Here is a 23,722-nt window from a genome sequence, read left to right as displayed (position 1 = left end):
TGAGAAAAGTTTTATGAATGAAGGCAGTGGGAATGGAATGAGAGCGATACAAACATTTGTTCTTATGGAAAGAGAATGGGCATTGGAGATAGATCAGTCTACTCTCATACTTCACTTGCTGTGTGACCTTAGGTCAAATCATTAACAACTCTGAATTTCAGTTTGCTTTTCTATAAAAAGAGGTGGTAATGAACTTATAAATGTGAAAGTACCTAACCCAGAACCTTGTTACTGATTTTTTTCTCCACATTGGCTTCAGCTGAAAGACAGTGGTAGGGAAAGCAGGAAGCTCCAGGGAATGGCAAGGTGGTGGTGGTAAATCAAAGAGAAGGTGAAAATGAGGTGGGCTAGAAATGGAACAGTTTCAAGAACAGACACACACAATCAATTCCACTTTCTTGCAAAGGAAAAACCACCACTGAACACAGCAGCCTCTTATCCATCCGGGCATAATTCAGCTTGCCATGCTTTTGGCAGCATGGGCTGGATACTCTGTAGGGTCCCCTCACAAAGAGCACAGGCTACAGTCACTTCATTTTCTAATGCTGCTGCCTGAGTTTTCATTTAATTAAGAAGGCTGACCTTTAGAATGACAATTTATTTATTTTTTCTTCCTTTAGCTAGTTTACTATGATCCTAATGCAAACTGAAAATCTGATATTAAAGAGGCCCAAGGTTTCACTGATAAGGCTAACGTGTTGTTTCTGTATTTACAGAAAAAATATTAATAGGCATATTTATAGATGCATAAGCCAAAATCCCTTTCAGATAAATCTGACCTTACGTTGGTGGGACAGTAGGAAAGGAAAGATAAGCCCTGGAGGAGTATATATCAAAAAGACATCCCATATACCAAATAACTGAGGCCCTAACAACACATGTCCTTGTAATTAGCTGTGTTAAAAGCATATAAAGTTAGGTTCTTACTCAATCCTCTAAACCTCTGGATATGGAGAAGTAGTTACTTAAAGCCTCTGTTGTGCACAGCGTCTGTGGTGCTCTCTAGACGGAATGGCCAAATGAACCAGGGAGAAAGGGGAGAGTGACCCGTTATGGTGAACGCCATGGACCCGCAGCCCTGCATGATCTGTCTTTGCCCATGGTTGATGATATTGTCCTTTGTCTTCTATAGTATTAGCAAGCAGATGGGGACCCTCAAGCACTGGCAGAGTCTAGAGAATAATGCGTCATTTGCTGTGCCCTGGATTTATCCACAAGCTCCCATGAGCCAGTGTCTGCTTAGAGAGTTCCCGAGATCTGCCCTGACCCTGAGTGAAAGGGGCTGGGCGGAGACCAAACTACACCGGGCGTGGTCAAGAGATCTTTATTGGAGGTATCGAGCGGCACCACGCAAGGAGAAAGAAGAGGAGAGAGAGGAGAAGGAAGAGAAGAGAGAGACGGCTGCTGGTATGCTGGGTTTTATATCCCTTGGGCCCACGTGGATTGGGCTAGGGGCGGGCCCAAGGGAAGGCGGGAGACGCTTTTTTCTGATTGGCCCTACTTTGGCAGGTTCAGACAGTGCCCGGTCAAGGAGGGGAGAAGAATCCGGAACCGGCTCCATCTTAAGGTATGGCGCCATTTTAAGGTACCCCATGTTACCTAACACTGAGTATACCAGCCATAACTGTTATGCTTGTGTTCTTTCTTCTTGGGTGCCCGTTTCCCTTTTTATTAGTGAATACTTTTCATTGGCTCTTCATGGAGACTGTTCTTGTGAATGGAATTCTGGATGGAGGTTCTATTACTAAACTAGAGCTAACTCTGACTGTTCCTGACTGTGTCTGCTGACTAAGGAGTGCCGCATTGTCATTAAGTGCTTGGCCTCACACTAGGATCACTCATTCGGATGAGGGTGATGATTTTTATTTTTTTGGACACTGAGGGTAGCAGTGAGTCTTTTCCCAGCTTCACCCCATTGGTTAGCAACCAGGTATCATTGGTCTATTGACAGATTAAACAAAAATAATACCAGGACTATTATAACTAACCCTTGGGTCCAGAGAAATTCTGAAGTTTGTGTTTGCCCCACTGTGAGTACCTTTAATCCTGTACCCTGACAGCAACAAGCAAGTATTGAAGGCAGAGCAGCAGATTTCAATTCTCTTCCCTTAAAGGTTTGCCAAACATCATTAAATACAAAATAGAGCAAATAAACAAGCTGTGACTGGAATCTTAGGATGAACGCTCCTAGGTAAGTTCTATACCACATTATTATGTCCCCTAGTTTTTTTCTGATAGTACAAATAGCAAATTAACATTACTTTCCCAGGTATATTTCCACTGAATGAAAAGAAAATAGTACTTATGTTGCTAATCTAGCAGCCTTGCTCCAGGTACCAGCATCACTTTATTATTTTTTTTTTAATTTTTTTTTTTGAGATGGAGCCTCGCTCTTGTCACCCAGGCTGGAGTGCAGTGGCGCAATCTCAGCTCACTGCAAGCTCCGCCTCCCAGGTTCACGCCATTCTCCTGCCTCAGCCTCTCCGAGTAGCTGGGACTACAGGTGCCCACCACCACGCCCGGCTAATTTTTTGTATTTTTAGTAGAGACAGGGTTTCACCGTAGTCTCGATCTCCTGACCTCGTGATCCGCCCCCCTCGGCCTCCCAAAGTGCTGGGATTACAAGCGTGAGCCACCGCGCGAGGCCACCAACATCACTTTAAATGAAGAAAAGGTCAAAGAACAATGAGGCAGGAAGTACTGCTGCACTTACAGCATCTCCTGCTATCTTCCCGGCAGTCTTCCCATCTTTGGATATTTTCAACCCATTATAAATGAGTTCACTGGAGGTCAAGTGATTTGCCACATACCTGAATGAAGTGTAGAAAAGAAGTGCTATAAAATTCTTTTTGTGCACCCATTGGTACTCACTCCTACACACACAAATACACACACACACACACACACACAAATACATGTATATGCCCTTATTTTAACATAACCAAGATTTAAAAGCGTTTGTCATCTTTAAGCTCTACTATATAATAGATTTCAACTTAGCTCATTATATACCTTATGCAAAATTCGGGGCCAAACAGCAATTTTTATAGCATGCTAGTTATTTCTTCTAACAGCAGTGGTAGGAAAGAGTCCAGCTATTTTGAGCTGGCATGGTATTTAAATGTGTTCTTATACAGGATAATAGCAGGCATTGCACAAATCACAGTAGAAATATAATTCATCTATAAAGAGAATGCAAGGCGGAGGGTCATATGACCTTTACAAGGACCTGTATGGAAAATCCTGTCCTAGCTTTAAATTCTATTTTTAGTAGGACAGATATTCTCTGACAAAAGGTTTTTTCCTCTGTCTTATTTTTTTCAGATATTAACAACATCTGCAATATTTCCTCCAGTTGATGTTATCGTCCATATGGCAGATTTAACACCATGCCTGTCAGTTTTCTAAATCTTCCCAGGGAAAAGCAGTTTTGCAGTCACCTCCTTATGTATCATTCTAGGTCTTATGTCTTTTTCCAGATAAAAGGCCTGTGAAGCTAAATGAAACTAGAAGCTATAACTGTTATCCAGAGCTAGTGACACTGGACTTCTCTCCAGGGAACCAACTGCATCTATTTAAAATAAACTTTCAGGTGAGCATTTGGGAAATCTTTACTAAATAGAAGGGCTCTTGATAGAATGCAGTAGTCTCTACAATAGAACATTGACCTTGACTATGCAGGACAACTTTGAGGTTTTTGCAGCATTATAAATGAGGGTCCAATAATCTAATATGGATATCCAGTAAAATACGTTTCTTCAGCATCCATATGGTTGCCAAACTAATACTAGAAAGGGGAGAGGAAAAACTGCTAATGATGATTCCCTTTTTCTTCCTTGGTAATGGCTGCAAGTGAGCTTAAGCATGTGTAGATGGGCACATAGCTAGGAAATCTAAGTCCAAAATAAATTTTCTTTGATTAATTTTTTAACGAATTATAAATATTAATTATTCATTTATAAACACAAACATTCCATTTTCTATCTCCACTTTTCCCTATTTCTTATTATATTGAAATAAAAAGAAATGAAACTAGCTTCATCTCTTAACACGTGCCTGCTCCTCTTGGGGCAGTGGGGGAAGAAAGAGAGAGAGAGAAGCAAAAACCAGTTGTGTAATACGAAGTGTGGCAATATGATGGGAGATCTAACTCAGGGTGTGGTGACAAGGAGAAAGCAAGGGGTGTGGCCAAAGGTAGATACAAATAAAAAAGGTCATAGGATGGAACGGAGCAGAAAATGTGGTGCTGGCTCTTTTTTCTAGCAAATCCATATCAAATGATTGGCAGGTGCTGTTTATAACATTGGGTTATAAAGAGCCATAAACCCACTCATGGGCCTTACAAAGGCTAGAAGCATTTGTTTCCACAGCACTCAACTGGCATTGGCATTGTACCACTGAGGTCATATTGTGTGGTGTGTTTGGCTGCCTATCTTCCCCCATAGGCCACCGGAGTAAATGGTCTTTGACTTATTTATCTCTATTTTCTCAAAGCTAGCAGAGAGCCTGGCACATAAGAATCACCTAAAAATGTTTGTTAAATGTTTATTTGGAACCTGAGTCAAAATGAATCATAGTGGTCTTGCCTTTGATAATAAGGGTTTTGCATGAATGGACAGGGAATATGGGAAGAAATTGTACTTCCTATTTAATGTAAGGAAATAGAAATAAAACATTAAAAAGAAAGCACAAGAATTTGTGCAGAAAGAGAGAGAGGAAAAGAGGACACCCAGGAAAATAGAGACATCACTTCTTGAGGGTGCAATTTGAGAAGAAACAGCTTCAGGGAGACAATGATAGAAGCGAGATCCTGAAACTCCTAATGGCAAGAAAATTTGAGGCACATTCTACAAATGTGTGGCTTTCAGTTGCAGAGGACAAAAACACCTGTTTAAATATCCACAGCTATATAGGATGGCCATGTAAATTAGCCATAGTGCCATTTAAGAAATTGTTCTATCCAAAAGTACTTAAATTTGAGTTTATTAAAAACACGGAAGACAGAGAAACACATTATCAGATACCATAAGGAAAAAAGAAAACTTTTAATTGAGTCCCTTTAAAAGACAACTAAGTCAGTTGTTTTCAACAAATTTTTAAAGGCAGGGAAAAAAAAGGCAGAGGGGCCCTATTCTCAATTAAAGGATATTCAAAAGATATAACATGTAGAATTTCTTTTTTATTTTGTTATTATTATACTTTAAGTTTTAGGGTACATGTGCACAATGTGCAGGTTTGTTACGTATGTAAACATGTGCCATGTTGGTGTGCTGCACCCAGTAACTCGTCATTTAACATGAGGTATATCTCCAAATGCTATCCCTCCCCCCTACCCCCACCCCACAACAGTACCCAATGGGTGATGTTCCCCTTCCTGTGTCCATGTGTTCTCATTGTTCAGTTCCCACCTATGAGTGAGAATATGTGGTGTTTGGTTTTTTGTCCTTGTGATAGTTTACTGAGAATGATGATTTCCAGTTTCATCCATGTCCCTACAAAGGACATGAACTCATCCTTTTTTATGGCTGCATAGTATTCCATGGTGTATATGTGCCACATTTTCTTAATCCAGTCTATCGTTGTTGGACATTTGGGTTGGTTCCAAGTCTTCGCTATTGTGAATAGTGCCGCAATAAACATACGTGTGCATGTGTCTTTATAGCAGCATGATTTATAGTCCTTTGGGTATATACCCAGTAATGGGATGGCTGGGTCAAATGGTATTTCTAGTTCTAGATCCCTGAGGAATCGCCACACTGACTTCCGCAATGGTTGAACTAGTTTACAGTCCCACCAACAGTGTAATAGTGTTCCTATTTCTCCACATCCTCTCCAGCACCTGTTGTTTCCTGACTTTTTAATGATCACCATTCTAACTGGTGTGAGATGGTATCTCATTGTGGTTTTGATTTCCATTTCTCTGATGGCCAGTGATGATGAGCATTTTTTCATGTGTTTTTTGGCTGCATAAATGTCTTCTTTTGAGAAGTGTCTGTTCATGTCCTTTGCCCACTTTTTGATGGGGTTGTTTGTTTTTTTCTTGTAAATTTGTTTGAGTTCATTGTAGATTCTGGATATTAGCCCTTTGTCAGATGAGTAGGTTGCGAAAATTTTCTCCCATTTTGTAGGTTGCCTGTTCACTCTGATGGTAGTTTCTTTTGCTGTGCAGAAGCTCTTTAGTTTAATTAGATCCCATTTGTCAATTTTGGCTTTTGTTGCCATTGCTTTTGGTGTTTTAGACATGAAGTCCTTGCCCATGCCTATGTCCTGAATGGTGGAGCCAAGATGGCCGAATAGGAACAGCTCCAGTCTCCAGCTCCCAGCGTGAGTGACGCAGAAAACGGGTGATTTCTGCATTTCCATCTGAGGTACCGGGTTCATCTCACTAGGGAGTGCCAGACAGTGGGCGCAGGATAGTGGGTGCAGTGCACCGTCTGCGAGCCGAAGCAGGGCGAGGCATTGCCTCACTCGGGAAGCACCAGGGGTCAGGGAGTTCCCTTTCCTAGTCAAAGACAAGGGTGACAGACGTAGAATTTATTTCGATCCTCATTTGAAGAAATCAGCTTCAAAAAGACATTTTGCAAAAAAACAGGAAATTTGAATATGGATTAGAAATGAAACAGTGTCAAGGAATTACTGCTAATGTTTGTTGACTGTGATAATGGCACTGTAATTATATAAGAAAATATTCCTCTATTTTAGAGAAACATACTGAAATACACAGGAGTGAAATGACATGATGTTTGATATTTTAAAATATTTCAGGCCAAAGAAGAAAGAAAAAAAAATTGAAAAAAAGAGAGATTGGGCAAGAATAGCAAACCTAAATAATTATTATTACATCTAGGTGATGAATCTATGATGTTTCTATATTCTTCGCTCTACTTTTGTGTATGTCTGAATTTTTTAAGTAAAAAAACTTTCAACATTATATATATTAGCATATATTTCATGTTATAAATAAATGGAGAACCACTGTTATGTTTTGTGCAATCTGTTCACCCCTGAATATAGATGATTTACTGTGAACAGACATCCTTAAAATACATATTTATGATGTAAATTTAAGTTAATATGTACTATTTTCTTAAATCTTCAGACATAAGGACTACCAATAAAGTCCATTTTTTCTTATGCTAGTCAAATGAAAACCTTGATTTGGCTGTAATTGTAAAAATTCGACTATGTTTCACAACTGACTGATGTGATAAAAGAAAAATAATACATTTCTTACTTCTGAGGAGACGAGATATCTTTCTGAAGGGTCTTTCAGTGTATCAAAAGGCCTGTTTGCCTCACTAGTGGCTCCTTGGGTTGATTTCTGAAAACAAACAAACGCAAACATACCTTTGTGACAGAAGTAAGATAATGTAAATTCTAGGAATGATTAACGTGATAGTTGGTCTGAAATCCATTATCACAAATCACAGAAGACAAATTGAGAAAGCTGTAACAGAGCAGGCCAATTTTGACATTGGAGGTAGAAGCCATAGATTAAGATAGGAAGTAAGAGCATTTGGAAGATGCTGAACACACCGTATTACCCAGAGTTTCTTGCTCTGGATGTCTAAGAGGTCATAGTAAGGCCTTGAACACAGGGAGTAAATCACTGAGGTAAAGGCGGTAGAGAACTTGGTTAGCTAGGATATAACTGTGGATGAAAGTCAAAATAAAATAAAATAAATTACATTTTTTCACTCCCACTTCCCATCTTTCCTTTGAAAACATTTTAAATGAAAATATGTCTATATCGGGAAGTTAGCATTTGAAGTAAGGGGAAATAGGGATTGTGATTCTTAGACTAGCTCTGCATTTGCGCAAATAGGAGCTCAATGGTTACACAGAAATGCATCCCTGAAAAACAAAGTGGGTGCCCATGGAATTGTCATGGTTCCTCTTTCCTCTCGCCCCACTAGGGCTTTGAAGAGGGAGGCCTTGACTGTTAAGAGGAAAACATGAAGAGAAAAACTGAATGGCTTCTAAGTGTAGACATCCTTTCATTCAGAAATATATTAATAACATTTAGGGTCCAAAAAATACAAAAGGAAACAAAATTACTTTTATTATGTTATAGAAATTGTTTGAAGACTCATAAAATGGAGAGATGTGAATTAGATACTGACAGTTTTTTAATGTATATTTGGTTATGCATTGGAGAGTGGGCGGAGGTGGATATAAGGAGAGTGTCTGGAAAGGGAAAATTGAAATTGGATCCATGTATTTTAAATTGCAGTGCCATATTTTTAACCACTTCAGTTTTTTCTTCCAATTGTGTCAGTATTTATGTATTTGCTTCTATGTATATTCAGTACAATTTTAAAGCAATTTTGCTATTTTATCTCCTTTCCATATTAAAAAAATTCCCCTCATTTCCCAAAACACAGATTTGAATAAACATGAAACTGTAATAAATCATTATTTGAATTTTTCTAATATAAAAATATTTTAATTTGCTCATTTTAACATTTTTATTTCTTGGCTTTCAAGAAGTTTTATTTCCTTCATTATATAACACTGCTTTTCATTGCCTTCTTTTAAATGATGAAGTTATAAAGCTTTCATTTTGGTTCAGAAAATCACAGCTCTACTGAAAGCAATCTAAACCATATTACCTCATTATAACTAATTTAACCTTTTAACATTATAGACAAAGGGAGACCAAATGCCAAAACAAATTCTTCCTTTTCTGGAGAGAAGTTGATGGCATGCCTTCCTACTATGTACTCAGGATAGAAAAAGATGACTCATACAGTATTCTGGACTGATTTCAGATCATGAGTTTTATTAACAGAATAAAGGTGTACTAAGTTCTGCCCATATTAACAGACCTGAATTTGGTGTCATAAAATATATTAAGAGAATGGCCAATGGACTTTGCCTAAAGCAGTTGTTCATTTGAGAAAAGAAAGTCTGTTTGTATGGAATGTAACACAAAGCAATGTCAACAATAACAATAAGACAGCTCAGTTTTTAGGTGCAGGGTGGGAAAGTTCTATGTTGTGTCTGAAATGGTCAGGCAAGCAGTAGACTTGAACTGCCTCAGTAAGAAAAGATAAGTTTTGTATAACTGTCCTGAATAACATTTTAGGCTGAAAGAATACTATGAATAAGGACAGGGTAATAAGAACGTGGATGACAGGTTTGGAAGGCTGTTTCAGTTAGTAACCTTGGAGCGGAGGATTCAAGTACATGAATGTAGAGGAAGAGAGCAGGGTATTGAAACATTGGAAAGAGGCAGTGTCTGCCTGTGGAAGGTGGACATTGAACTTTATTCTATAGATAGTGCCAAACCTCTAAGGGCTTTACAGAAGCAATTCCAGTCCACTGCTTGCCTGATCATTTTAGACACAACATAGGACTTGCTGTCCTGTGCCTAAAATTGGTTTATGTGAAGCAGTTTTCAGAAATACTAATCTGGCAATATTTTTCAGATTTCTTTGGAAAGGGAAGAAAAACTCAGTGAGGAAAGGGTTCAATAATCCAAGCATAATAGATACAAACCCAAAATAGCATAGCGAAGTAGAAAAGATAAAAATTCTAAACTGTGATTTTGAATTTTCAGTTCAAGACAAAACAGATAGCTACCTTATGAGCTTTGTCAGCTATTTTTAAAGGTAGCATCCTTCTTTTCTTTCTGCCAGTTTCCTGTTTATATTCTGACCTGAGAGTCTGATAGAGAATGTATTTTGGGATTTTTCTCTCTGCCTTTCATCCTCATTACAAAGCACTGTCCCAGTCATGTTTGTGATGCCCATAAAACTCTTAGCCAAACTGAGGACAAAGAATCTGACTCAGATAATGAAAAATAGACTGTCTATCTGAATGTGACAAAGTATTCCATTTTTAGTGGTCTTTGAATCTATTGGGAAACCCATATTATAATTTATTTCCAAAAGATTGGAAGTTCAAGGGTTCTAAAGTCAGACTACCTTTGTTCAATGTCAGATTTACCCTATTTTATTCTAACACTGGAATGATAAAAATACATTATGAACATTGTATGAGATAACATATTCTTCACATGGTGAGATGCACATATTGAGTGCTCAATATGTTTCAGGAATTACTAACTTTCAGAAATTTATTTTTGTTTACTTTTATGTAGTTATTTTGCTTTGTATATAAATGCAGCTGCAGTTCATGATGATTATATAATTATTGATGACCATATTGGGTTTTGGTTTCTACATTTTTTAAGTATATTTTTTTATTATACCTTAAGTTCTAGATTACATGTGCACAACGTGCGGGTTTGTTACATACGTATACATGTGCCATGTTGGTGTGCTGCACCCATTAACTCGTCATTTACATTAGGTATATCTCCTAATGCTATCCCTCCCCGCTAGGGACATGGATGAAGCTGGAAACCATCATTCTCAGCAAACTATCGCAAGGACAAAAACCCAAACATTGCATGTTCTCACTCATAGGTGGGAATTGAACAATGAGAACACTTGGGCACAGGAAGGGGAATATACAATTATTTTTAAGTAGATGTTTTAGTTTCCCGCAGTATCATAGCTTCTCAATACCACTTTATGTTGACGTAATGTTCATAGACTATGTATTCATATTCATGCAGATTAACCAGAGGATATAGAGGAATACTATTTGATTCCAGTTAGGAAGCATTCATTGAAAACTATGTACTATGTTAAGTATATATGTCATGGTCCCTGACTTCAAGGGGCTTGTAGGTAAGTAAACAGACACACGTGTACATAATAATTACAGTATAGGGCACAAGTTCACAGTAAGTGTAGACATAAGGCTAGGATTAGCACAATTAACTGTCTTAGGGAACGGAGATGACTTTGCAAAGGAAGCGACATATGAACTATGCTTTTTAGCTATTCATCTATTGCATGTCATGGTCATCAGTTTGTGCAATAGGGTATAATGGAGTGAAAGTTAAAGAGGAAGAACAATTGTAAAACATGATTCAGAACACTATTTGCAAAGTACTGAAGCATAAATCCATTGCCAAGGCAATAAGCAGAATATGACTTCAAGTTGAGGAGCAAGATATACACCAGTGCTGTCCAACAGAAATAAAATGCTATCCACATATGAAACTTTAAATTTCCTGGTAGTTGTGTTTAAAAAAAGCAAAAAAATTGAATTAATTTTTATATTTTATTTAACTTAATGTATCTAAAATATTACCATTTCAACATGTAATTCATATAAATAATATTCACAAGAATTTGTATCTTCTTTTCTCATATTGTCTCAAAAATTCAGTATGTGTGCTACATTTACAGCACATCTGAATTTTAAGTGCTCAGTAGCTACATAAGGTTAGTGGTCACTGTGTTGGACAGTACGGGGCAGATTCAGACCATGAAGAGCTTGAACATTCTATTAAGGAATTTAGACTATATCCTATCAAGTTTTGATAATATGTAAAGTGTATTCATCTGATGAATGTCAGCATTGTACTTTCTCTCTAAGGCATTGAGGATGTTGATGGGCAGCAGAAATATTTAACCAAGAGACATAGGAATATTTGTATTCTGATGTTGAACAATCACCTCTCCTAAGGAGGTCTTAAAGACTTAAAGGAAGGAAAGGAAGACAAAGTCATCCTTAATGACTAGATGGGATTTTTTACCCAATTCCCTTGGAGCATTCCAAGGAGCTACATCGGACCCCATGAAGAATGCCATTACCAAAACCAAATCATTCTGAATGGTCTAGAAGCAAAGCAGCCTCAAGGGCCAGTTTAGATTTCCTTCCAAAGCTCAAACTTGGATCCCATTACTCTACAATGAGAAGAGGGATGAGAGCATGAAGTAACAAGAGAAACTGAAGGAAAGATTTATGTCTAAGAGGGTTGGTATTGGGGAGGGGGAGTGAGTAATTTTATTGTTAGCTTCCTAGGCTTCTGGTAGAAAACTTCTTAAATAAAAAATATTAATATCTTAAGTGAAAAAGATACCAGAGACCCTCCAATATCTTACCACTTAACCCATATGACTCAGGACGCTCAACTTTTTGTTCCTACTGTTTTAAAGAACTACACCTTATATTTGTTAGCTTGGTACCTGGAACAGTGGCTTCAAGCACAGGCGTAATGACCAACAACTCTTGTAGAATCAGAATACTGTCTTCTCTCACATAGATGGAAAGATCTGACCCATTCTTGGGAAGAAGTAACGAGACCCACATAAAAGATGTTTAAACTTCAACCTAGAGGACAATGTAAGTCTCCAGATGCTTTTCTAAATTTTCAAAGCATTGGAGAGTATTTATTGGTTTTCATGGATGAGAGAAGCATTTTTCAAAAATTTTGCTTTATGAATTATGAAATTTCTACAAATTGTACAAATTCTCTTTTGCATGTGGTAGTTCTAGTTCATGCCCTCCCTACCCCCAGCATCCTGTTTAATTTTGCATTTATCACATTTAAAAAAGCTAAAACTACATTGTTAGTACTGGTTACATTAAAATAAATCAGAATGGATTTATTCTTGCATTTTGTACTTCTAGCTTCTGTCATGGTCTTATCTATTAGCACGTTTGAGGTGCATATACAGTGAATAGAGTTCACACTCTATAGGACTCTATAGAATATAATTCATTAAATCTTAAAATGAATGATAAACCCAACTTTCCTCTCCCAATCCTTTCCAGAATTGAACAAACATCTCTTTTTTAGGTGTTAGTCAGCAGGTACTTGCTGATGAAACAGTGTGTATTGACAGGGAAAGCTAGGGAGTACTATATCTTTCTGGTTTTAGTTTGTATGGGAAAAAGTGGGCAATTCTGCTGCTTCTGCCAGGCACTTGGTGCTAGAGCCAGTTGTGCCATGGCCTACGTTGCTGGTTTCAAAAGCATGAAGCCTCCAGACAGCCAGTTAGTAAGTCAGTGGAAAATGTGGGAGAGTCTAGATTACTTACATCTGAAATATGTATAGGAAATAGAGGCTAGGTAGTTCTGCCTCTATTTCTAATCTCAGTCTCAGTGAGCCAAGATCGTGCCATTGCACTCCAGCCTGGGCAACAGAGTGAGACTCTGTCTCAAAAAAACAAAACAAAGAAAAACGAAAATAGTTTTTGACTACATCATTTTATAAGGCTTTTGATAGAATGAAATTAATTTCCTGTCAAAAATGTGTCAACAGTTGACAATTTTTATTTTTTAATGTATCCTTTTACTCTCAAAATTGTCCTGGTTCAAAAGATAAAATTATAAGCAGCCTTTGGAGCCCAGCTTCCTGGGCCTAATATCCTACTCTGCCTTTTACCACCTTTGAGAACTTAAAGTCATTTAAACTATCTGTGCCTCAGTTTCCACCTGTAAAATGAGGATGGTAACAACTTATGTCTCCTAGGGTTGTGAAGATTAAATAAACAACTAAGTGAATGCTAGTTGTTATTATCATCACTATCATTGTCTTTCAAAATTTTTGCCTAGGTATCCCAATTTATAACTTATTTAGAATTCCTGAAATTCAGCAATAAACCCAATGTGTATGGTAAAAAGAGAGAGAGAAAAGCAAGCTAAATAAAGATGAATAAACTATAAATAGAAAATAGAAAAAAATCATTTGACACTTTTACAACTTGTTTTAACAACAAGTTAGTGTTTTCAAAATACTGGTGGTTTTTATTTAATAAAATGTAAATGGAGTTGCTACTTTTATCTCCATATGTACCAGATAAAATGGTTTTATAACAAAATAATCTATAACTATGATAAAAGAGAAGTCCAGTGCTATAAGAAAATGCGAATATTCTAAGAACTGTTTTAAAGCACCACTTATCAAAAAAATTAAAAACAGCAACTCACACATGGTACCTGGTAGTCTTTGCCTATAGAAGGATTGCTTGAATAATAGAGATTTTGGACAATAGTTACTATTCCTGAAAAGAGGCATATGATTATGAAAGTTATATGTCTTCTTTATACATGTAACAGTTCAATAAAATATTGTGGGTTACTCTTTGTAGTAAAAAGGAACACTTAGCAAAATTATTCCTTGTGATGCCTCAATTCAGAGTAATCACTTATTTTTTTGCTTAGAGTCTTGGTTTCTCTTTCTCCATTACTAAATAGAATGGTATTTGCATAGAACATCTAATTGCTAACTAAAATATATTAAGCCATCTATAAAACAAATTAAACTGGTTTTCAAATGAACATCTGGTAGAGTGTTCTTTTCAAAGGTTAATTCAAGATTCACAAATTTCACCAACATGATATATTTGATAAGCACAAAACATTTATAAGCACAAAAGTGCCTCTGTATATAGCACAAAAATCTATTCCCAAAGGGATAATTTTTTTAAAAAATCTCCTATAATTTATATGATTACCTACCTAACAAGGGAGTTTATTTTAAACAAAGCTCAAAAACTAAGACTGGCTGGCCACAGTGGCTCATGCCTGTAATCCCAGCACTTTGGGAGGTCAAGGCAGGTGGATCACAAGGTTAGGAGATCAAGACCATCCTGGCCAACAGGGTGAAACCCTGTCTCTACTAAAAATACAAAAAATTAGCTGGGCATGGTGGCGCGTGCCTGTAATCCCAGCTACTGGAGAGGCTGAGGCAGGAGAATCGCTTGAACCAGGGAGTCAGAGGTTGCAGTGAGCCGAGATGGCGCCACTGCACTCCAGTCTGGTGGCAGAGCAAGAGTCTGTCTCAAAAAAAAACCAAAACCAAAACCAAAACAAAACAAAACAAAAAACACTAACACTAAATGTTTTATTTTGATTTCTTTGATACAGGTGTCATAACTTTCTACTTATCAGTAACATAATCTTAGAAAAATAAAAGTACTTAAAAACATACTACATTTCTAGTAACAAGAAAAATCAATATTATTTGAATTAGAGGGGCCTTAAAAAGATATGTATTTGTTGTTTACAGTAGAAATTGCTCAAACATTTTTAGGATTACAAAAGAAGAAAATAATAATAAACACACCTTATTACAAAACAAAATAACTAGATATCTGAGATGTCAGCAAGTTATTATAGATTATTAGACTAAGTTATAGTAAGTTTTTATAGCTTAAGATATTCAGTAGATATCTGGATGGTTGCTTGTATGTTTGGTAGTACTTCATAGAATATTCTACAATTCATCTAATGAGTAAAACAATTAAATACTCTTATGAAAAAATATTTAGTGGGGTAAAGCTGATCTTATTTTATGCTAAAATAAAATAAAAAAGACAACAAATAAAAACAATATTGTTTTAGGTAATTGACAGAGAGCTCTGTCATAAGGGGAATTATACAAATTATTATTAGTAAGGAATGGACTATTGTTAACATTGCATCAAAAAACAGTGAAAAAAGATTACTTCGATAGTGGGATTTAATTAATTGACTATTTTGGGAAAAAAACCTTTATTTTTCCTTTGCTATACATAGCAACATAACTTTCAGATATATTAAAGTTCTTATATTTAGAGACTTAAGCATCCCTGGATTTTGATATCCACTGGGGTCCTGGAATGAATCCCTTGTAGATACCAATGGGACAACTGAACAAGCAAGAGCTAAATCTAACAAATAGTGTATCAAATAAAAGTAGCCAAAGAACAATATATACTGTGTGAGTAAATTTATATTAAATTCAAATCAGAGAAAACAAAGCTGTGGTATCAGAAATCAGGATAGTTATTTACAACTTTTTAAAAATCTCAATTCTGAGTCTATGGGTATATTCAATGTAAGAAAATCCATAAAGCTGTGCAAATATTATTTCTATATTTTGGAATGTTATCCCAGTTACATTAAGTTGATATTTTCACTGCTAATTAAATATGAGCTTTTTCATATGTTATTACATATTCTTGGAAGCACTGTTTCGGTTGCTTCAAATGTTATATAGGTATACCTGGTTTTACTGTGCTTTACTTTACTTCACTTAGCAGGTGCGCTTTTTACAAGTTAAAAGATTGTAGCAATCCTGCATTGAGCAAGTCTATTGATGCCAATTTTTTCCAACAGCATTCGCTCACTTCATGTCTCTGTGTCACATTTTTGTTAGTCTTACAATATTTCAAACTTTTCATTATTAGATCTGTTATGGTGATTGGTGATCAGTGATCTTTAATGTCACTACTGTACTTGTTTTGGGGCTCCACAAACAACACCCATCTAAGATGGCTGAACTTAATCGATGAATGTTTTGTGTATTCTGACTGCTTTACCAATTGGCCATTCCTGTCTTGTCTCTCTCCTTCTTTTGGGCCTCTCCATTTCCTGAGAACAATATTAAAATTGGGTCAATTAATAGCCCTAAAATGGCTTCTAAGTATTCAAGTGAGAGGAAGAGCTGCATGTCTTTCACTTAAATACAAAGCTAGAAATCATTAAGCTTAGTGAGGAAGTCACATCAAAAGTTGAAGTAGTCTGAAAGCTAGACATCTTGGATCAAACACTCATGTTGATAATTCAAAGGAAAAGTTCTTGACAAAAATTGAATTTACTATTCCAGTGAACACACAAATAATAAGAAAGGGAAACAAACTTATTTCTGGTAGGGAGAAAGTTTTAGTGGTTAGAAGATCAAACCAGCCACGACATTCCCTTAAAGCAAAGCCTAATCCAGAGCCAGTCTTTATTATTATTATTATTATTATTATACTTTAGGTTTTAGGGTACATGTGCACAATGTGCAGGTTTGTTACATATGTATCCATGTGCCATGTTGGTGTGCTGCACCCATTAACTCATCATTTAGCATTAGGTGTATCTCCTAATGCTATCCCTCCACCCTCCCCCCACCCCTCAACAGTCCCCGGAGTGTGATGTTCCCCTTCCTGTGTCCACGTGTTCTCATTGTTCAATTCCCACCTCAATTCCATGAAGGCTGAGAGAGGCGAGGAAGCTGCAGAGAAGAGTCTGACACCAGCAGAGCTTGGTTCATGAGGTTAAAGAAGAGAAGCCATCTGTATAAGATGCATGCAAGGTGAAGCAGCAAGTGCCGATGTAAAAGCTGCAGCAAGTTATCCAGAAGATTTAGCTGAGGTAATTGATGAAGGTGGCTACCCTAAACAACAGATTTGCAATGTAGATAAAATGGTCCTATATTGGAGCCATCTGGGACTTTTATAGTTAGAGAGAAGTCAATTCCTGGCTTCCAAACTTCAAATGACAAACTGACTCTTTTGTTAGGGTCTAATGTAGCAGGTAACTAATCTGAAGCCAATGCTCATTTACCATTCTAGAAGTTCTAGGGCCCCCAAAATTATGCTAATTCTACTCTATAGTGCTCTATAAATGGAAAAAAAAAAGCCTGATGACAGTACATCTGTTTACAACATGGTTTACTGAATATTTTAAGCCCATTGTTGAGAACTAATGCTCAGAAAAAAGATTCCTTTTAAATTATTACTACTCATTGACAATGGACCTGGTCACTCAAGAGCTCTGATGGAGAGGTACAATGAGATTAATGTTGTTTTTAGGTGTGCTAACACAACATTGGTTCTTCAGCCTGTGGACCAAGGAGTAACTTTGACTTTCGAGTCTTATTATTTCAGAAATACAGTGATTCCTCTGAAGGATATGGGCAAAGTAAACTGAGAACCTTCTGGTAAGGATTTATCATTTCAGATGCCATTAAGAGAAGTCATAATTCATGGGAGGTGGTAAAAACATGCACATTAACAGGATTTTGGAAAAAGTTAATTCCAACCTTCATGGATGACTGAGAGGTTCAAGACTTCAGTTGAAGAAGTAGCTGAAGATGTAGAAATAGCAAGATGACTAGAATTAGAAGTGGAGCCTGAAGATGTGACTGAATTGCTGCAATCTCATGATAAAACTTGAACAGAGGAGGATTTGCTTCTTACAAATGAGCAAAGAAAGTTTTTTTTTTTTTTTTTTTAGGTAGAATCTACTCTTGGTGAAGAGACTATAAGCATTGTTGAAATGACAAAAAAAGCATTTAGAGTATTACATCAACTTAGTAGATAAAGCAATGGTGGTTTTGAGAGGATTGCCTCCAATTTTGAAAGAAATTCTACTATGGGTAAAATAATATCAGACAACATCCCATGTTACTGACAATTTTTCATGAAGAAAAGAGCTAATCAATGCAGAGACTTTTATCATCTTATTTTGAGCAATCTCCACAGCTATGCCAACCTTCAGCAACCACCACCCTGATCAATCAGCGGCAATCAATGTAAAGGCAAGAACCTCCACCAGCAAAAAGATTATGACTCACTGAAGGCTCAAATGATTATTAGCATTTTTAGCTATAAAGTATTTTTTCAATTAAGGTACGTATTTATTTTTAGATATAATGCTGTTGCACACTTAATAGGCTATACTATAGTGTAAACATAACTTTTATATGCACTGGAAAACCAGAAAATTTGTGTGATTCACTTTTTTGTAAAATTGTTTTATTGTGGTGGCCTGGAATCGAACGTTCAGTATTTCTGAGCTATGCCTGTGCATACATCTTCATGTTTACTTAATACTTTTCTTATTATTGTTGAATTTATTTCTAATATTGAGACATTATAAAAAAACTTTGATGAAAAATCTCCATACATAAATACACATCAGTATATCTGATTGAGAATTTCTTTAGGATAAATTCCTACAAGAAAAAGAGCTTAGCCAAAATATATGAATATTTAGAAGACTCTTGACAAAACTATCGAGTGTTTTTCCAGAAAGCTTAAGCTGATTTAAAATCCTATATTTAAAATGTGAGATTACATTTTTACCTCACTCTCAACAACCTAGACATATTTGTTAATTTGAAAAGGAAAAAAAAAAGAGAAGCTACATTGTTTAATTTTTAAAATAATTGCTGTATTAAACCTACTACACGTTTATTTTTCCATACAAGTTGTCTACTTGCATCCTTTGCCAAATTTCATATAAAATTCTTGATGACTTTCATCTCAATTTTTAGCACTCTTTGTATTTAAGGATGTAGCATTTCTGTCAAAGTTCCTGAAAGCATTCTCACAATATGTTGTCTTTTAAGTTGAGATGTTTTAGCTATCTAAGTATGTTTTATGTTTATCATTATTCATATGCACATTGGCTGTGCATAATTGCACTTTTATCTCTTTCTTTCCAGTCCTTATGCCATTTAAATTTTTTTTCTTGCCTTACTCTGCTGACTAGAATCTTCAGGATATTGTTGATTTGCTGTGGGAATAATGGCATTTATATTTCATTCCCAATTTCAGGCAAACAACATTCCATCTTGTACCATTAATCATGATGTGCTCTTACTAATTGAATGTATGTATACCCCTCAAATTCATAGATAGAAGCCCTAATGTACAATGTGATGATACTTGAAGATGGAGTTTTGGGGAAGTAATGCTAAGGTGAGATCACGAAGGTGGAATTCTCAAGATGACATTAGTGTTCTTACTAGAGGAAGAGAGACCAGAGCTCTCTCTTTCTCTACCATGTGAAGATACAGGGAGAAGGAGGTCATCTTCAAGCCTGGAAGAGGACCCTCACCAGAAACGGAATCTGCTGTCATCATTTTCTTGGACTTTGCAAACTCCAGAACTGTGAGAAATAAATAATGTTTATGTCTTAAGCCACCCAGTTCATGGTATTTTGTTATAGTAGCTCAAGCTGATATGCTACAAGTAATTTTTCAATTTCTTTTATAAGATATCTGGACATTCTTCTTTCCTAGCTTTCATGCATTAAAGTTGAGTTGTATCAATTATTTTTCTACCTATATTAAAATGTTAACATAATTTTTCTCTTTTTTATGTTTTTTTAATGGTTAAATTATACTGATTGATTTGGTTGTTAAACCAGCCTAGCATTCCAAGTATAAACCCACCTTGATCATGATGTATTGTTATTTTTAATATATTCTAATAAGAGTTTGTTACAGTTTTTAATTTTTAAATTTTTAATGTTTTACATTTATTTTCATGAGACATTAGTCTATATATATTTTTTCAATTTTTGGCATCAAAATTATTTTGACCACATGAAATAAATTGAGTAATACTTTTTTTTTTTTCTGGAAGACTTTATGTAAGATTAGTATTTCTTCCTTAAATATTTAAGATAATTTACTGGTAAAGCTATATTGGCATCGAATTTTTATTGAAGAAAGTCTTTAATTAGTAATAACATTTCATTATTAGTTATGAGTTTATTCAATTTTTCAGTTTCTCCTTGTGTCATTTTGTTATGTTTCTTGTGTACTTTACAAATTTTATCTAACTTCCTTAATGTGTGGGCATAAAGTTGTTCATAATATATTCTTATATTTTAGTGGATTTAGGATCAATATTTCTCATATTTATTATTTATATTTATTTTTCCTAATTAAACCTCTCCTAGGTTTTTCATTTTATTAGATTGTTATACTAACTTCTGCTATAATAGCTATACTCATTTATTAAAATAAATACTGTCTTATTTTCATATGTTCATTTGTATATATTGTGCTGATTTCACTGATCTTCTTTGGAATATTTTGAGTTTTAAAAATTATTTCACTGTATAGTATATATTCTTTTTTGTGTGAATAGATTTCCTAAATTTAAAAAAGTTAGTAAATTGGTTCTATAATTTTTCTTTCTAGATATAAATTAACATAATACCTACAGATTCCTACTTCTTCTTATAGCATCCCTTGGATCCCTACTCAAATAAATCATATATTTATCTGCATATTTATATCCAGTGATTCTATGCAATTAAAATATATTTACAATGTGTACAAAGTTTTAACGTTTTATTAGTCAGGGTCCCGGGTTGAACCCTCATAAATTGATGATTGCTACATTCAGCAGAAAAAATGATTTAGTTGAAGGATATTATGTATCTCCAGGAGAAGGCTGAAGACTAGGGCTCAGGAAATAGGCAGGAATGAAGAGAAGGTGTTCATCCAGAAACAAAGTCACTGTTGTACCACAGAACTTATCTATTTAGCCTGCTCATGCTGATCCTATAAATAGACATAGGAGGCCATTCTTGCTCCTGATGCCATTGGATGCCATATTCCACAATCGACTGACAGAATGAACTATTGTTTATTCTTAACATCACTGTTCCTTGTCTCTTATTCAATGTCCCAGGCAAAATCATATCATCGGTTGAACCTGATACTTGCCTGCGTCTAGGTGCCAGGGAATAGAGAAAACAAACATTTAGCTTTTTGGATTCCATGAAGACTAACAGAGTGTGAGAATCCCTTTGATAGGGGTTCAGATTCTGGTCAGTCAAGTAATGTTAGTAAATGACCATTTTGAAGGGCTATCCAATGGAATGGTAAAAATAAGATGTAAGGTGTCAAACTGCTAAAGGAAAACATATATATGTCACAAAGTTTAATCTAAGACAAGAAAGGAGATAAATAAAAGAAATAAGGAACAATAAGATATTGTGGTATATGCAGTGAACGTTTTCTGTTTTTGACTACCTAAATCAATATATTCTGATTTTGAAAACAGCATCTGGATTTCATTTTGAGAATGACCCTATTTTCCATGATTCAGGTAGAGATAACTCAACCTGCTGTGGTGGACTCAGGCTTGGCCTTGACCAGTCAAGACATTCTATCTCACTGGTGACTGCGATTAGCTCAGGGTTGGGTATGTTACTCATGTAGGGCAAATGAGACCCTGACAGGAAATTTTGGAAACTATTAGAACAAAGGAATACACCGATTTCAGAATAGTTGTATGTTTGTAACAGAATCTTCAAACTGCTTATAGCCATCTTGATCCCATGTAGGAAGATACTGACTGAGAAGAGGGAAGGAGCCCAGTGAGAAGAAACCAGACACCAGAGATGGAAAGACAGATCCCTGACTACAGTCATTGCAGGTGATTACAGTCCTGCCTTAATTGGATAATTCATAAGAAGAAAACTCTTTTAACTTACTAAAATATATAAAAGAAGGTTCAAATTCCCAATTGGCTTTTTTTCTTTTTAAATAAAATAGTGTAAACAAATTCTAAGTTGATTCCAAAAGAATTTGGATAAAAATAACCCAGAAAATTTGAAAACCCATATGATGATTAATAAATGTCAAAGCATAAAGTAATGCTGCAGGAATTAAAACAGTGTGGGTTTGGTGCTGGGACAAATTAATTAATGGGAAAGAAGGAAGTACTGGATATTTCATGCATAAATGAAATTATTTGACAAACAACTTCTTAGCATGACATTTATGTCCCTTTGTGATCTGGTCCTTGTCAAACTCTTTATCTTTTCTCTCCACAGTCTGGCAGGAGAGGTTATAGTTGGAGCTGACAATGAAGAATAGGGTAGCCAACTGGATATTTTCAGTAGAAGTTCACAGCTATAACCTGTGTTTCAGCAGGGAGGGAGCTGGGGAGTAGAGAATAAGTAGCCTGACCCAACTGTCAGATTGATTGTTCTTTCAAACGCCATCATATTTCTCACTGGCACAGTCCATTTGGAAACTGGAAGGCAAAGAGACTGGTTGAGACAATCCTTGAGGTAGTCCAAAGGTAGCTCTGGGGCACAGAGCAGAGAAGACAAAGAAAGTGTAGAGATATGGAGTAGCACAAGGAAATAGTCCCTCAAACCACCATATATCCAAATGATTTCAACCTTCCTGTTGTACTTCTACTACTTCAGGAATTGTTTTCAGAGATCCACCTCTATATCTGACTACTCATCTTTCAAAATCGAATTCAGTGTCCCTTTAAATTTGATGTCAGGGCCAGAAGTCAAATAAGAGAGTTGCAGGCCTTGGTGTATTTTTCTAATTGCTTCACACCTAGAATGAAAGGTTTTTTATTGAATTATTGAACAAAAGCTCCTGAAAGACAAGCAAGTACCAAGCAAAACCTGGAATTTATACTTTGGGGGCTACACAATAAGATAAACTTGTGGAATATTGTCAGTGTCCTCAAAATCAAAATAAGCAACCTTTACAGATAGTCAAAGCCCTAAATTTGAAGGTAACTTTGCAGTTAATAAAGATGAGAGGGGGATTGCTATAGATTACATTTAAACTCCTCAAATGTTTCTGATACAATGTTTGAACAGTCTATAGAAAAAAGACAATTCCTCAAACTCATTCTCTAGAAAGCTTGAGTGTGTGCACAGTTCTTGGCCTGGACTGCCCTGTTATTTCTTGGGGGTCTCCCCTCTGGTGACAGTCTTGCTGATGATGCATGTGTGGTGGACATGTTGGCATGATTCCTCTGGTTTTTAAGGGGAGGACCCAGCAACCAAAAATAGAGTGACTTTATACGTAAATACTGAAGTAATAGTTCTGGGAACATGATACACAATTCAGTATCCTAAGTTTCTTTATATTCCATTATTTTATTTGCTAAGAATATTATGGAAACTATGCCAATATCCTTTAGTAAGAAGCTCATTAACAATGAATGAGTATAGTCAATAGAGCTATTGTTCTGTAAGCAAATAGAACAAATTTTGCTAAGTATAATGCCAGGCTAACATCGTTTATTATATAACATATGTCTCAATTAAATTTTCATGTGATATAGTGCATGCAGATTTTCTAGGATAAACAACGACGTTCAGAAACTAAAGCCTTAATATAGCATGCTAGCAAACCCTGAGACAGCAAATCAGTAGAATATTCAAGTCAAACAAGACAGTTTCAGACAAGGACAAAGTACTAACCTTAAATGTGAATGCATTTGCATTTATAAATGTAGCTTAAATCAATTTGTGTCTAATTTTCTTGTAATTATATCCTGATATTTAGAAATCATAAATATATTTTAAAACTCTTCTA

At 35.9% G+C, this 23,722-nt stretch overlaps 1 long non-coding RNA gene across 1 annotated transcript; it reads left to right on the top strand.

Moving 5' to 3' along the window:
• The first annotated feature begins 1,708 nt into the window (after nucleotides 1-1,708).
• On the top strand, nucleotides 1,709-17,813 carry LOC131381336 (uncharacterized). Its single transcript, XR_009210016.1, has 5 exons — nucleotides 1,709-1,852; nucleotides 3,480-3,592; nucleotides 6,240-6,324; nucleotides 12,128-12,207; nucleotides 16,834-17,813. It is a non-coding gene; the product is annotated as an uncharacterized LOC131381336 (long non-coding RNA).
• The last annotated feature ends 5,909 nt before the right edge of the window (nucleotides 17,814-23,722 follow it).

Source organism: Hylobates moloch, unplaced genomic scaffold, assembly GCF_009828535.3.
Source record: "Hylobates moloch isolate HMO894 unplaced genomic scaffold, HMol_V3 SCAFFOLD_15, whole genome shotgun sequence".
Taxonomy (NCBI): Eukaryota; Metazoa; Chordata; class Mammalia; order Primates; family Hylobatidae; genus Hylobates; species Hylobates moloch.
The sequence above is the reverse complement of the archived record's forward strand: the minus strand, read 5'-3'. Positions and strand labels throughout refer to the sequence as shown.